This window comes from Accipiter gentilis, chromosome 8 (genome assembly GCF_929443795.1).
Source record: "Accipiter gentilis chromosome 8, bAccGen1.1, whole genome shotgun sequence".
In the NCBI taxonomy this organism is placed as follows: domain Eukaryota; kingdom Metazoa; phylum Chordata; class Aves; order Accipitriformes; family Accipitridae; genus Astur; species Astur gentilis.
Window position 1 is genome coordinate 30,542,873 of NC_064887.1, and position 14,015 is coordinate 30,556,887.

The 14,015-nt window shown below is 36.3% G+C and overlaps 1 long non-coding RNA gene across 7 annotated transcripts in view; it reads right to left on the reverse strand.

Annotated features, from left to right (window-relative positions):
- Positions 1-4,064: 4,064 nt before the first annotated feature.
- Positions 4,065-14,015, reverse strand: part of LOC126042069 (uncharacterized) — a 92,658-nt gene continuing 82,707 nt past the window's right edge. For 6 of the 7 annotated variants that reach the window (XR_007507058.1, XR_007507057.1, XR_007507056.1 and 3 more), the window contains exons 4-5: positions 10,531-10,595; positions 4,065-6,793 (exon numbers count right to left, since the gene is read on the reverse strand). This is a non-coding gene — a long non-coding RNA (uncharacterized LOC126042069). The remainder of the gene's footprint in view (positions 6,794-10,530; positions 10,596-14,015) is intronic. The other variant, XR_007507055.1, reaches the window with a different exon arrangement.

Below are 14,015 nucleotides of genomic sequence, written 5' to 3' on the forward strand. Positions count from 1 at the left end.
GACTCCAATGCTTAGTGTATTTGATTAAAATAATTACCTTCCTCCTTCTAGTCATATTATTCTCTAAAAAAATTTGCTGTGGAACAAGTAGTTAAATCTCCAATGACTGATAATGACATTGAGGAAAACAAAACAAAACAAAACAAAACAAACAAAAAAAAACAAATAAGAAAACAATGTATCCATATCTGAGGGACATTGTAGCTATTCTCAATTTGTTGTGTTGTGAATCTGCAGGTTTTCAGCTTCCCCAGATATAACAAGAAATCATAATACTTACATGCAATTTTGCTATAAACAGAGTAAACTTGAATTTTATCTGGTGTCATTTCATTATGCAGATACACAGCGGTCATGACGCTGGTGGATTTGACAAACAAAATATTGTTGGAAGGTTGTTCTACTTGTTCATGTCCTATCTTTTTTCCAAGGGAGACCACTTAAAGTTCATTTTTATGCTTTTCTGGATAGAAAGCTTAATATGCTGTTGGAGAAGAGTAATACCTCCCCCTATCATAGTGTCTGCCTATGTTATTATGCTTTCTGGGGTTCACAGAGAGGAAGAACTGTTCTGTACCACATGATGCTACAGTTTCCAAACTGAAAACACAAGATGGTAAAGCAAGGAGTTACATTTTTTCTCCTTTCCTGTTGTTTTCTCTGTATTTCTTGTTCTCTACCTGGATGAGATGCAAATATATGAAGTTGTGCAAGAGTTTATCCTCATAATACGGCAGCTCAAAGCACAAAATTCCAAAGAATGCAACAGATCCCACCACCACCAGCAGTATTAGAACTTGCTACCTAATTACAGATACTTGAATGGTTATAATCTTCAAATAAGTATGACAAAATTCAATGAAAAATATAGTTTGCTTACATGGAGTTTATTTTGAAATTACAATTTTTTTTATAGGGGAACTGATTTGCAGCTACCAGATGCACAGAATTTTAACTAGTCCCCCTTTTTAATTGCAAGTACCATAAATGCAGTTAAGAAAGATGGATGAAATTTGTAAATTTGTCATTCTCAAATAGTGGGATCCATGCAGTGAACACTCAAATCATCACAAGTAACATTTTAGCTTTTCATTGTTCATCTGGGCTGAACTGAAACCAAGGATTTTCCAGATTTGAGTTTGTTTTGAGGGAGACTCTTAGGAAAATTAATATTGCAAAAGGCATGGGATATGGTGCTGTTAGAAATATAGTCAAGTTTTGGGAAATTAAACCATTTAAGCAAAAAGGAAAGCACATTTTCCACTGCTTCTCCCACTCCTCAATTTTCCAGTAAATTGTCTACTAAGACAGCTTTTTATGCCCTTTTTATGCTGCTTTGGTAGCATTTTCTACACTTAACTCCATCACATCCTCTAATTTTACTGCAGCAACATCAAAATGTAATGAACTTTTTGCCATAAAGCAAAGTATTCTCATAAAGACATCTTTTCACAATTTGAAAATGTTTAAGTAGGGCAAGCAGGCCAAAAGAAAGTTTCCCTGGCACTCAAAGGCAAGGCACAAACACTAAACTCACAAGAAAAGCTAACAGCTTATAGATAAATGACAAAAAAAGGGTGAAAAATTCAAAGGACTTAATTCTGGGGTTTTTTTTCTGTTTCCTTTATCTCCTTCTTTCCCATTTTCCTAGATATCCAGGACACCTCTTTTTTCATAATAATTAGTTATAATTCACAAATTAGCTTTACAATTCACATTCCTATTTCCCACAGTGGCCATGTACTTCACAGTAAATACAAAATAAAATGCTATGATGAAAACTTTAAGTTATTAAATATTTGCAGTGTGAATCAAAGTTAAGAAAAATGTGTTCTCACCACCATCATCATGAAAACAATGCAGAAAAGAAACATGAATCTTTCAAATTCCACTTGCAACTGGGAGAAACTGCTGCTAATGTTGTGAAAGAAAGCATACTTCTTCCTACTGTGATACCGCACAAAGCATAAGAAAGACACATGAGAAATTGTGGTAGATTCTTTTTATTTGGTTTTTTTTTAAGGAAAAAAAAATTATATAAGGGTAAATAATATAACCAGAAATTGTATTTTCTATATGACTTTGCAATCAATCTAGACAAACAAAAAAGAGAAGAAAAAGCAAAAAAAAGCTATTATTATTTGACATTACTTCAACTTGTGATTTAATATGTGATATTTTTTTCCAGAAAAATTTACCAGCTGATATGATATTAAGGATGAGGTTTTCCTAGAGCAGTTTGGCAGACTCCTTCCAGCTCCCTAACAGAATGACTCTCAACGAAATGCCATCCCTACCCTGGATCTGACCATGATCAGAAGAGACTCTAGATACAGAAGAGACAGTGCCCAGTGGTGACCTGGTGCTCTCCCAGTCTTGTCTTTTCATGAAACATTACCAAGCAACAGTACGAAGAGAGGTATGGAAAGTCAGTGGTAATTCAGTCGGTGACGCCTTGCAGCTCTGTAGCTCAGTCAATATGGCCTTGCTGGTGCTTGTCTGTAGCTATTTTGTTACTTGTTTTTGCTTTTGCTTAGCTTTGTACAATTGTGATATATAGAGACTTGTCTAACTAACAGAGAGTAATAACAGAGAATAAAATGCATCACACAAGAATACAAGCACAGGATGACAGCAGGTAACTTGAAAATACAAACACAGGATGATACTGGAGGCCCCAGGACTATAAAGACTCATCAGCAGCCAGGTCTTGGTCACCAAAGAAACACAAACTCAGGAGCTAGGTATAACCAGCTTTAGGGGTAACAAAGACAAAAGAATAAGTCTCCAAAATCTGTAAATCACACTATGTAGTAAAGACATACATACTGTGGAATAGCAAACCAAGAGCAAGTAAAACATCTGCATTAGCAAATGCTTAAAAATTAACTTAAGTGGACCCAAAAATGCAGAGGAGGAAACACCTACCATCAGCAAGATACACCTCTTGGCAAAGAACGTTGGATGCTGACAACTCACTGTAACTCTCCTGTCCGTGGCTAAAATCATCAACCTCAGGAGTCAAAGGGACACTAAGAAGAGGAGCGTAACATCAGAGAAAGGGGAAAAGAAGAAATCTATCAGCTTCAACCATATATACTGTGACCTTTCAGTGTTAGCTTCATTGTAACAGAACTAATAATAATTCTTTGATTAGACTATTAAGACTTTAATTAAGCTAACAATTAATTCTTGGCTTTGCATATAAGGTGTATTCCTTTGGGCCACATAAACTGCACAGGCAGTAATGCAACAAATTGATGGACAATTTGAGCAATGTAGTCTGTAAATCGGATGCAACAAACTGGTAACAGATTGGTAGACGATGCACCATTAACACAGACTGTTTAAATTTAACACAACAAATTGGTAGCAGCCGTGATATACAAACTTCCAAGAAACAAATCATGTTCTCTGCAGGGGCACCATTGAAGTAGTTACAGTGAGTTAAGTGCTGGTTCCTTCTGTACTCCAGGTAGGAAAGCAACTCCCTATTAGCTCTCTTTCAATAAGGCAGATTTTCTTCCTTTCCTGCTGTCCTCTCATTGGAAAGACTCCATCCATATCTTGCCCAGCAGTACAGAAGGTTCAGAAGGATGGTGAATTTACTGTCCATCCAGACTGAAATCCTGATGCACGTAACCTCTTCAGTAAATCAGGGTCAGCTTTTCCTTTACAAGGTTCAGTAACATGATGATTTGAATTCTAGTCTAATATTAAGCACAAACCTTCCTGAGTGGCTTTGGAGTGGCCTTTGAAACTGTGCAAGATGGAGTTAAATTGGGATATATTCCTGATTCTTCCTTTTCCTTTGTTTCTTCCTGACATCTAGCTCCTTCTCCAGCTGCTTTCTACTGATGTACTTGATACCCTAACAGCTTCTTTGGTTCTACTAATGCTTTTTTTTTTCCTTCATTCTGTTAGTAGAGAAACCAAATTAAACTGTTTGCATTATATATGCTTCATGTTTTTTGTGGAGGTTTTTTTGAGATAAGAGTTACAAACAGAAATGTTTAAGGTTCTTAACCAAGAAGTTAGTGGAAAATCACTTGTTCATATACTGACCTTTACTCATTGTGATTTGTCAGACTGAACAGGACTTTGGACACTTTACATTCTCTTCCTTCATTCAGACACTGCTTTTTACCGCAGATTACAACATAATTTAACTCCTTAGGGGTGGGGGAACCTCTTCCTTTCTCATAGGGAATGATCATTTTCTTATATTCTGAAAGCAAAGACATGCTTCTTCCAAGACTCTATATAATATTACAGTACTTTTAAAATCATTAAATTAATTAGTTTACTCAATTAGCCTATTAACTTATTAACTTAATGACCAATGCTATTTTTGTTGTTTTCTACATATATTTCCAATCTTTCCTTCTGAATCTCCTTGGGCCCTCAAAACAATGTTGATCAACAAGTTCTGTTCCTGTGTCACTCTCCACTTCCCATGTCATCTTCTGTGCTTGCTTTTGCAGGGCAAGGTGTTTCCTTCCCTCTCTCTGCAACAGCCACCTTTCCCTGTCATCAGGCCGTCCTTAGCTTTCCTTTGGTCAGAAGGGGTAACATCCATGTTTATATCTCTCTGTATTCACTACCATGCATATTTGTGCCATGCTCTTTCATTTGTCACTTGTCCCACTCCTTATCAAGCAAGGAGTCTTGATCTTTTCAATCTTGCTTCACACAGGAGTGTCACATGCTCCTAATCAGTTCGAAAGATCTGACTGGCAAGCAGAGAAGTTATAGGATGGCCAAGCTTATGTGTTACTTTAAACTGCTGCCGTGTTGTAAAACAGCTCATTCATGAGCATCTGAGCTGACCGTGCACCGTTGGTGCTACAGACAGATAGAGATGATAACTTTGTCAGTCAGACGATATTATTCCATCTCCGTGTGTCAAGCAGAGCCCTGATTCATATCTCTAAATGTCTTTTACATTTCTTGCGTAGTTTTGAGATGGAGAGGCCTGAACTGAACACAGCCATCCTAGGGCAGGCATTTACTCTTTGCTCTGAGATGAAATATCTCTGATATGAAAGTCAGCATTGTATCTGATTTTTAATCCCAGCTGAAAAATGAGTAGATACCTTCAGAGATATCTCCACAAATGACTGTCTTGATTGCTTCCTGAATATGGTCTCTGAACGCACGCTTAATGTCCTGAGTTTCATATCAGAGACAATTCATCTCAGAGCAAAGAGTAAATTCAGAAGCTCCAAGTTTTATTTTTCCTTTCCCAAGCCCACCAAAGTAGCTTTGGTGCAGACTTCAGACATTTGATAAGAATCTCAATTACCTAAGGAAGTCTGTAACTGACCAGGAAATACAAACAATTTCCTATTGTCTGGCAACAAGTTAATTTGCCAGATCGGAGTTCCACCTCTTTTCAGGCTGAAGTGTCACTAATTGGTACACTTCAGAAAGGCTACACAAAATCCTGAGGATAATTACTGCTGCACTGATATTATCTTCAGTAGTAACCTCTGGAAAGGCAGCAGTGTTACCCATCTGGCTTTTCTAAATTGTAGATCTTTACTGTAAGCCCTATGTGATAAAGCGTATAGCCTGAGTAGACTCACAAAACTGCTCTATTCTGAGGTTTAAAAATGAGGATTTTTTAAAAAATCACTAAATCCAGGAAGTGGCAGGTTTTTTATTCTTGGGCAAAGTCCATCTGTGCTGATTTCCACTACTCAGAAAAAGATTATATTAAAATAAATGAAATTATAATATCCACCTATTTTAAAATATCATTATTATTATCAAGAGCAATAATAATATAATTTTATGTTGATAGATGTCCAAGCAGTTTCCTGACTAAATACTTTATTACAGAAAGCTTTGAGAATAAGGACTGATAACTAGACAGTGACAAGTCATACAAGATTATTGTAGTTGACAAAAAAAAAATTGGAATCCTCCCCAAAACTGAGTTAAAATTAATTTCAGATGAAAGTCATATATCTGAAAGCCTAGAACAGTGTTGTCAAAATATCCAAGACCCCCTTGCTCTGCCCCTTTAGGCAGAATAAAGATTTTTTTTTTTTTTTTTTCCTCCAGTTACTATAGAGTGGAGTAGTAGTCCTCACTGGGAAACTATTTATTTAAAAATTATTTTAAAGCACATTTGGAATGGAGAAGGTATTTTCTCAGGGTTGATTTTTTTCATGATGAATGCATCAATATTCTGTCATTAACAGTGTCAGTATGCATAAGTAGATCTTTAAATTCTTGATATTCACAGGGCCATCAAATGCTCAATTAGCATTAGCTGTTACTTATTTCTTCTAAAGATCAAAAACAATGATTTAACTACATGAGATTAACACTAGCCATCCCCCCTGCCCCAACCATAAACTGTTTTCTTATCACCCTTTCTTCATAGAAAAGATTGATGAAAATGATGCCAGTAGCATCGTATAAGAACTTAGTGTAGTATGCAAGGAAGTACTTTTCAAACTTGTAGAACTGTTTCTTTACAAGGGATATTAGAATTCTGAATTTTGGATTGCTGCATTCAATTATTTGGAATAGATCAAATATGTAACAAAAAAAAACCCCAAACAATAAAACAGTAGATACCTGTACCCAGTAAATTCCCTAAGACTATCTCACATGAATATTCATTTCAGTAATAAACACCATAATTAATTGTTTTACCCCAACCATATTACTCTTTGAGACCACTGTGACTGATATATATCTTACTACAAAATTCTTTATCAAGATCAGGATTGTTCCATTGATAGCATCAGTGGAAGTTTGTCTTCTTTGAAATTCTTTCCTGTAAGAGAAGAGAAGCAAGTATAACATTTTCTTCTTGAAGAAGCTTAAAATACAACATTGAAACAAAAGTAAAGAAGAAATCATTTATTATATGGGAAAAAAAAAAAAAAAAAAAAAGGCAAGAAAAGTCAAGACATTCTGCTTTCCATGAAAAAGCCCATACTGAAGTTATAAATACACATGGCCAGTTTCCACTACAAATCCTTCTACCAAAACAATGTACATCTCTGATTTAATCTTATTTACATTTGAATATGGCTTGAATGTACTTCACTAGACGTCATGTGAAGATAGGCTGAGAAACTTACTTTGCCGATTAACTGAAAGTTTTCAGGTACTCAGCTGACCATATTCAAATCTGGCAAAGATTCTACAGTACCTACCTGCAAAGTTTAAGCGTAGGGCAGTGCCCTGGTTTCAACTGTGATAGAGTTAATAGTCTTCCTAGTAGCTGGTACAGTGTGGTTTGGATTTAGTGTGAGAACAATGTTGATAACACACCGATGTTTTAGTTGTTGCTAAGTAGCACTTATCCTAACTTAAGGATTTTTCAGTTTCCCACGCTCTGCCAGTGAGGAAGTGCACACGAAGCTGGGAGGGAGCATGGCCAGCACAGCTGACTCGAACTAGCCAAAGGGATATTTCATACCATAAAACGTCATGCTCAGTATATAAACTGGGGGGAGTTGGCTGGGGAGACACTGATCGCTGCTCAGGGACTGGCTGTGCATTGGTCAGCAGGTAGTGAGCAATTGCATTTGTATCACTTCTATTTCTTTGGTTTTATTTCTCTCTCTTTTTGTACTCTTCCTTTTCATTACTATTACTACTACTACTATTACTACTATTACTAGTATTAATATTATTATTATAACAACGATATTTTATTTCAATTATTAAACTGTTCTTATCTCAACCCATGAGTTTTACTTTTTTTTTTTTTTTTTTCCGATTCCCCTCCCCATCCCACTAGGGGGGAGGACTGAGTGAGCAGCTGCATGGTGCTTAGTTGCCAGCTGGGGTTAAACCACGACAGACAGCTTGATAATTAATCAGTTTGTCCAGATTGATTCAGCCCGTGATTAAGCAATACTATGACCTCAGGCTGGGAAAGCTCAGATCCATGCTCAAAGGCAAAAGAAAACTATTATGAAAGTCTGAGAAACTTGACATAGTGTGTCTAGGAAATTATAGCAGTCTTTAGAGAATTAAGCTTCCTAAAATGAATGGCTCTTGAAAGGTCATTAGTCCTCAAGCTCTTACAACAAAGAAAAACAGTATACACAAATCAGTGGAAGAATCAGTAGTCTGTTACTGTCTTCTTGTATTCCAGGAGTGCAACAAGAACTGAAAATGAATACAATGAAGATCCTGACATCAAACTTTCAATTACAGTTTAAATCTCTATCTTTAGCCTGTTCATGAAACTTTTTTGCCAGAAATATTGTGCTAATATTCTTAATCACTTTCTGTCTTGAGGTAGATGCTGAGACAGGGTAGGTTAAGTGTGGATAACAGGTCTGTAAGGAGAATGAGGCCAGGAACATTAATTTTCTCATGTTAATTTTTGTTATATTTTTTTTCCCAGTTTGTTCTGCCACTAGCATTATTAGTATTTCACCTGGACTCCATCAGATGGACACACAGTATTTTCTAGTCATGAAGCACTGGAAGGCTCAAAGCTGTTTGTTTGCTAAGGACAGGTATCAACTGGCAGCTTTGGGGAGAAACGCACATGCTGTGAGGACAGGGTTGGATTTCTCTATTTGTCACAACTATTGGATATTTCATCTGTCTCTCCTTTATAACTCCTAAAGCTTCAATCCCCACCCACGTCAGTTGCAGAAGAACTGGAAATACTGCAGGGTTTCATGTAACTTTCTGGAAAAAAATACACTTTCCACCTCTTCTGGCAAGGCTACCCCCCTAAAAAGTACACTAGTGAAATAATTAAAATAGAATATTTTGCTTCTCATAATGCAAAAGCAAGTTTGGCTTTAGAAGAAGGAGGGGTTTTATTATTTTTTAATGGGATATATCAGTAACACTGTAAAATTTCAGTTTTCCCAGCAACAGAATCAATGGAGTATTATATCTAAAATCTTTTGAATTCTCTAAATGTACCAAGTGATTCATGTAAGTCATTTTAGATGGCAAACTACTGCAGAATCGCATTCCTGAAAAGTTCATAATGCCAGCCTTACTCCCTCTCCAGTTATTGAATTCTTCCATAAGAGATATGAAAACACAAAGATAGTGTCAAAAAATAGTAGTTGTATAGGAAGTTATTGCCAACCAATCCGTTACTGAAGCATGTGCATAGAAGAAACTATTACTCCATCCCATCTCCCAGGAAAGTGAAAAGATTTTCCACACACTGAGGCAACCTTGAACATACATGAATCATCAATATTATTTGCAATTAAACATATCAAATGAAGTACACTTGACCACACATTCAACAGTTATTACAAACCAGGACACTAATACTTATTCTTTGCACTTAATTGTCCATTCCCGCCACATAACATACTTAGTTGTAAATCCTTTGAAGTGCAATGACTTCTTTTAGTAGCTTTACTGCAATTCAATTTTAATTTGCTTTTTATATAGCATCTTTGATACAATGTATCTTGAATTGTGTGATAGTAAGGTAAAAATAATGAGAACGCTTTTCAGAGTTGCACACCACTACTCCCATTTTAGAGCAGTAAGGCAAAATGATATATGGACATGAGCTAGAGGAAAAAAAGAAAATGAATGTATATTTTAAATCAGAAAAAAAAGCAACATTCAACTACAACTCCATTAGCTTTCATCTTTCCTTCATTAAATGCTTTTGGAAAGGCATCTTATAAATTAATAACACTCAGAAATGCTTGTACTGCTCAGAAAAAGGAAGACACTTTATCTTTCATGAAGCTAATTATTTTGTTCCTGGTTTCATTCTGTGTAGGAGACAACATGGAAGGCCTGTAGATGAAGTTGAATTGCTAAATTCACCATCTTTCAGGCAAGGATGTCAGAACATTTTTCTTACATGGGCTAGAAACTTCAGGGCTTTGTAACTTAGATGATGATGCAATTATCTGTATTCTGTGGTGTGATAATGACCTTTGTTAAAGCAGCCCAGGTCATGAAGTCATGTCAAGAGTCCAGCAGGCATTGTGTTTCAAGCAGGAATGAAGCCTTTGAGATCTGCAGGAGACTGCTGGTTGCAGCTCACAACAAGGTACAGACTTGCAGAAAGTGCAGGGAAAGGATGAAACATGCCATTTGAGATTATGCTTACCACCACTTCGGCATCCTGGTCCACTATGTCTAAAGACCATTTGCAAAGTGGGAGGGAGGAAATTCAGGAAAATGGAACTTTTAAGGAAAGCCCAGTTTTATTTGAACAAATCCTAGCGGATGAAAATCATCCTTGTGTGATTTAAAACTTTCCTAAGTCCGAAGTCCACTTGGTTTCAATCAGATTGGAAATCAAGAAGATATCTAAGATGCCTAACAACTTGGAAAAAACTTTCCTTTCACCGTTCTGACAAGTATAGGGGGTTTTGGTTTTGGGTTTTTTTTGAGGAGCTGACCAGCTTCTACCCTGGCCAATCAATTGTTACTCTCATGTTGGGTCACCAAAATTCTGATAGCCCTTTAAAAAAAAGGAGGAGGAGAAAAAGAACATAGAGAAGTAGCTGTGTTCCAATGCAGGCCATAGTTACAAGCAGTGTTACTTACTATGCAACAGATTGTATAGCTGCTTTTATACACTCTGAGGGCTCCTCAAGTTCAGAGAATGCCATCTAGGAAAGAAAGAGTTAAACCATGTAAGTTTTTAATTGCATACAGTTTCTTAACTAGACTGTTAAGTAGCACAAGGCACACCCTATACATCCGCAACTCAAAGTTATAAACGAACAACAACAAATCAATGAACAAATAAAATTAACAACATCAACAAATTAATCAGCTTTCTATGCTGGTAAAATATCAAATGCATCAACAATTCCTTGTAATGTCTATGCAATATATCTTCCGCCTCATCCCCCAAAGTTGGCTGACTCATTCAGTAGTCAGTCCCAAAAAAATGACTGGGGAAAGGCAGTCACCTGCCAAATGACACACTTCAGATCAAAATAGATAGTACAGGGAAGATCACATCCCTTTTAGGCTGAAGGGACAGCAGCTCTTGTGCTAAGCAGTCTTCCCAGAATAGAGGTCACTAGTTACTAACCAGTCTTTTGTGCCGTCTGCCAACCCAATACACAGTTTCCAGGAAACATTCTGGTGTTACATGGTATTTACCACTTAATCTTAAAATAAAAAAACTTTGACTCCTAGGCTATGAAATATGCATGTGCAGTCCTTGTTTGACCTACGGCCAATTCAAGTATCTAGTGAACGGCTCCACCAACACTAGCCTCAAATAAATTACCTGTGCATAGAAGATTTATCATGGACTTCCTACCAACTATTTTCTGGCATTAAAAACAAGTGCAATAATCCTGAAAGGAATAGTATTGACAGAAATGAACAACACAGAACCACACTGAATCAACATACCCATTATTAATGAAGACATTGTTACAACTTCCATGTTTTCAATCAACTTCAGGAAGATGCTACATGTCTAGAAATCTGTAATACTGATCGACTGAAGAACTTAAGTTTTGTTGATATGAAATACTCAATAATCATGTTAGTAAATTCTGATTTAAAATCATACTGAAGTGGTTAGGGGTGTAGAAACACAGATTCCTTTCTCTGTTATAGTGGGGTGCCCTGCTAGAATAAAAAATGCTGCAAGGCAAGCTAGAACCCTATTTGACATGGCTTCTTATAACCCAGAAAATGCAATGCAATCGTTGTTGAATAAGAAGGGGTCACTTCTGAGGTATGAAAGAATATAGATAAAAATACGATTAGGTCACTTCTGTGTGACCATAGTCACAAATGTTAAGTATGCTTTTCATTAAGATGCTTTTTTCTGTGATGTCGAGACCTTCATATTAAAGATAAGCCAAAATTATCTTCAAAAGAAAAATATCATCTTCCTTCAGAACTGTACTTAAACTTTGGGAGAGGTGTGTAAGTATCTTGGTTGAAATGTCAGCACTCTATGATTGGTCAGAGAAGTATTTTTTCCTAACTGATACCTGAAGTACATAGCAACTTAGAAATCCTTCCATTTTCCCACAGCAATCAAGGAATGGACCTGTATTTCTGCCTGAGATGAAAAAAAGGTCAGTTGTAAATGCTGTGGCCATGTGGCAATCTTGTAAGTATTTATCCACCCTACTATTGATAAGAAACACTTTTCCTGTTTTAATAAGAGTCAAGATTGTGACTGAAAAAAAACTTATAAATTAAAATGAGAGCTACTCTTGTTTAAGTGTAGGCAATTTATTTTCGTTGGGGAGACTTTTTTTTTTCATTTATGCAAATAAGATCATGGAGCTATGATGACAGCAAAAGTATGGAGACTGAAACATATAGAGAAATGAAGAGTACTTTTTTTTTTTTTTTTCAGAAGTAGAAATGAACTTTTTTATTCTTTAGCAAATCTTGAAATTTCTTATAGACTTACTGATCAGTGGGATGTCCTTACAAGTTTTCTTGAATAGATGTAGATATTGAGTTTTGTACACTCGGAAATGATATGGACTACTTATTAGACTGAAGACTTTAATATGGCTGTTCAATCTGTACTACTATAAGCCCCTCATTTCTGCCAGATCAGAGCAGCTTTTTCTTTCTTTATCTGTATTTTATACTGACAGAAGAGATCGTTGCAGTAGATACATACTATTCCAACTCAGGTCTCGATCACGGCAGTAGTTTCACACTTCTGGTTTACATATTCCTTGCAAGTGATATTCCTTGTGGAGGCAATGTGCAACCTACTGGGATGTATTTCTGAGCTACAATTGTTAACCACAAAATAACTGTATGCAGTCTGAAATGAAAGTGAAATCCAGCTAAAGTCAAACAAGAGAAAAAAACTTTTATCTGTCTGCTACCAATAACAATATTATGATCCTTCCAAAAAGCTGACTGTTTAATAAGTAGCTATTTTTTCCAATACCTTACATCTGGAATATAATTCTTTTATTCATTTTGGTGCTCTCACTGCACGAGAATTCCCACTGACTGCAACTATAGCAGAATTTGGCTCAGAATTGGTACTTGGGAATAAACCGTATCTGATTCCCTGTTTCAGAACATGATCTGTGTTGATAGAATGACACTGTTCAGAAAGCATAGTCACTAATCCTATCACTCTAATCTGTAATTCAATTAACCCTCAGGCTTTCTTGGTGTTTTAGAATCTTGTTTTTTTGTTTGGGGGGGGTGTGTATTTTTAAAAATACATTATGAATGCCTTGAACACTGTTAGTTTTGCTAATGTTATTGTTATTATTCTGAGCTGGTTTTCCTAGGAGCCTTCTTATGACCTTGGCTGTAGGGTGACTGCAGTGTGCAAATATAGACCAAAAATATTCCTGCTTTTCTGAATGCATCCTTAAAGGATGTGCTTTATTCATCTCTATGCTCTTATTTTCTTTAAAGCTTGATCTTACCCCAGCTAAACAGCTTTTTTTTAAATTTACACATCTCCATGCAATTTCAGACATGAGGATTTTCACCCATTAATTTGGTTCTCAGGACTGCAAGAACTGCCCCTTTGATCTCATTAGCATACAAAATAAATCAGTGATCGCAGTCACCACAGGTTATTCTCTATTTATGTTTGAGAAATTCACTACAAGATTAATGATCTTTGGTCAGTTTGTTTGCCCACTTTAGCTCTTTTGTACAATCCTGCTTTGTATACTATGTAGCCTTAAAAAGAGTTCTTGTACAAGGAAAGCATTTAGTGTCATAACAACAAAATAAACTGAGCTCAGGTTGATTCCAGGATGTTATTGCAAGTCTGAAAAAACACTTCAATAATAAGATCTGTTAAAGTCTGCTGGTTGTTGTGTAACTTCTCAGTTTACATCTGTCAAGATACTGGACAGTCTACTTAGAAGAAAACATTGCTTACTCTCAAACAAGTTGGGCTCAGTCAGAGAGAAATGGTGAAAAAAATTGTCAGAGCATTTGCACTGGCAGACAATTTTGATGCCTTGAACCATTCTTGTTATGAATGTTAGCCACCAGTCCACTTCTATTTTCCAACTGACAGTATATTTTGATAATGCTAATGACAAAGCATGGTG